The sequence below is a fragment of the Ipomoea triloba genome, chromosome 9 (genome assembly GCF_003576645.1).
Source record: "Ipomoea triloba cultivar NCNSP0323 chromosome 9, ASM357664v1".
NCBI lineage: Eukaryota > Viridiplantae > Streptophyta > Magnoliopsida > Solanales > Convolvulaceae > Ipomoea > Ipomoea triloba.
In genome coordinates, this window is record NC_044924.1 from 21,643,448 (window position 1) to 21,646,419 (window position 2,972).

The window sequence follows — 2,972 nt, forward strand, 5'->3', positions numbered from 1 at the left end:
TTAAAGGCCACCGAGGTTCGTTACTCACCACTCGAGAAGATGGTCTACGCATTAGTAGTCATGGCCCGAAAGTTAGTCCTCTACTTCCAAGCTCACCCTGTCCGAGTGTTGACAGATCAACCATTGGCAGGAATTCTCAAGAATCCGACCTCGTCATGTCGACTAGTAAAATGGGTTGTTGAGCTGACCCAGTATGGAATTGAGTACCAACCACGACCTGCCATCAAAGCCCAGGTTTTAGCTGACTTCATAGTCGCGTACACATCTCAGGATTCAAAGGACGACTCAGTGACTGTTTCTGACTCCGAGGAATGGTGGGAAATGCATGCTGATAGTGCCTCGAGTCAAAAACACCATGGAGGGGGAGTGATGTTAACTACCCCAGAAGGATTCTGACTGTCCTACGCCCTAGAATACCAGTTCAAAACTTCCAACAATGAAGCTGAGTATGAAGCCGTCCTCGGGGGGCTGCGGGTAACCAAAGTTTTGGGAGCTTAGATACTTCGCATCCGGACCGACTCACGTCTGATGGTCGAGCATGTAAAGGGAACGTATGAAACCAAAGGAGAGAGAATGAGACAATACAAAGAAGTGATTGAGAGACTCCTGAAGGAGTTCCAAGCTTATGAGATCGACCATGTTCCTAGAGTAGAGAATTCGGAGGCGGATGTTCTATCTAACAAAACTGGGAGGGATACCAGAGTACTTTGTGGACATATGTCCGAAGGAGATGGTGGAACGACCAAGTATAGGGACTCAAGACAAAGTGACTGAGAAAGTAAATGAGATAAGCCTACAAGAGCGACATCAGAGAGAAAGTAGTGCTGAGGAAGAAATCCCTCCCGAGGATTAAGTATTGGGCGACCATATCATGTACAAGGAAAAGGTCGAACTACCTGATGACCCGATAGAAGCAGCTAGAATTAAGAGGATGGCTCCATCTTATGTTGTGCAGGACAGACGATTGTACAAATGGTCCTTCGGGGGACCCCTCTTGCTGTGTTTATTCCCGGCCGATGTAGAAAAGGTGATGGAGGAGGCGCACTCAGGAATTTGCTCGGCGCACCAAGGAGCTCATACCTTGGCGCGAAAGTTAGTACTACAAGGCTATTACTGGCTGACCATGGTCAGAGACTGCATCCGGAAAGTAGCTAAGTGCCCCACTTGTCAGGCCTTTGCTCGAAAGGAAATAAGGCTTGCCTCCTTCTACACGCCAGTCACCACCACCATTCCCTTCGGAAGGTGGGGGGTCGACTTGTTGGGTCCATTACCCATTGCGCCAGGCCGACATAAGTTCTGCATAATAGCTGTTGATTATTTCACCTGGTGGGTGGAAGCTGAGCCAATGGTCACCATCACTGAGTATAAATGTAGAAAGTTCCTTTGGAAGAACATACTTTGTCGATTTGGCATTCCCGAGCACATGATAAGTGATAACGGTCGACAGTTTGATTGTCGACTTTCGTCGAGTTCTGTGAGCAGTTCGGGATTCGACATACTAAAGTATCTGTGGCATATCCTCAGGCGAATGGGCATGTGGAGAACGTCAATCGGACTATAGTGGATGGAATACGAAAGAAGTTAAGTGACCTCCAATGAAGCTGGGTGAGTGAGCTAGAACGAGTGTTATGGAACTACCGCACGCGTCCGAGAAAGGCAACTGGAGAAACACCCTTTTCCTTAACATACGGATTTGAGGCTAAAGTGCCGATCGAAGTACTCGAACCCAGTGACCGAGTCATGTGGTACACTTACGAAACAAACGAGGAAAATCTGATGATAGAAAAGAACTTCCTAGAAGAGAGGAGAGAGGTTGCTCGGTGTCGGATATCAAAGGTCGGTCAAAACATATCAGGACAAATGTGTTAAGCCCCGCTACTTCCTGGAAGGGGACTTGGTACTCAAAAGTCGGACCGCAAGTCAACGCAATGAACGAGGAAAGTTTGCAAAGAAGTGGGAAGGACCTTACCGCATAGCTGCCGTAGTTCAACCCGAGACATATCGATTGGAAGCCATGAATGGCCGACCCGTAGAAAGGATTTGGAACTAGCATCATCTCAAGAAGTTTTATGAGTAAGGGCCGAAAAGTCACTGTAAAGCCTGAAAAGCCTCGAGCTTAGGGTAGGCTGAAAAGTCTGCCCCTTAGGTCGAAAGACCCTTACCTAGTTAGTGGCCGAAAGGTCTTTTATACTTAGTAGTTGAAAAGCTTATTCCGTGTAACAAGCCAAAAAGTCTATAATTCGATTATTTTTAGAAATAAAAATATACGTTTTGAGCTATTTCTAAATGACAATTAAGGTGGTCCGCCAGCCTAAAGTGGTCTGGGTTCTTTAAGACGAAAGTTGGGTAGTCCACCAGCCTAAAGTGGCGCGGGTTCTTTAAGACGAAAGTCGGGTGGTCCGCTAGCCTAAAGTGGCGCAGGTTCTTTAGGACGAAAGTCGGGTGGTCCGCCAGCCTAAAGTGGGACGGGTTCTTAAAGACGAAAGTCTAGTGGTCCGCCAGCCTTCGAATGGCGTGAAACCAAATCAAGGTCAAGAAATCGACATAGTTGAATAAAAGGAGAAAAATGAAGTAAGGACGGAAAAGGTCGAGAAACCTACATAGTTGAAGAAAAGGAGAAAAAATGAAGTAAGGGTGGAAAGGGTCGTGAAACCGACATAGATGAAGAAAAGGAGGAAAAATGAAGGGTGGAAAGGGTCGAGAAACCGGCATAGTTGGAGCTCTACCCAAAATGAGCCCCGGTCAAATTCAAGGGCACTAAGTCCACGCGAAGTACGAGCTAAAAGGGTTTGAGCGAAAATTAGCTCGGCCTGTCAGTTGTAACACTTAGCGAAAATTCAAGAAAAGAAAGCATACAAAGAAAGCAAAGTGAGGAAAAGAAAGAGATTGTTCATTCATCATTCAAAAAGCTCTATCTCTATTATAGGGCAACTAGATAAACGCGGGGGGGGGGGGGGGGGGGGGGCTAGACG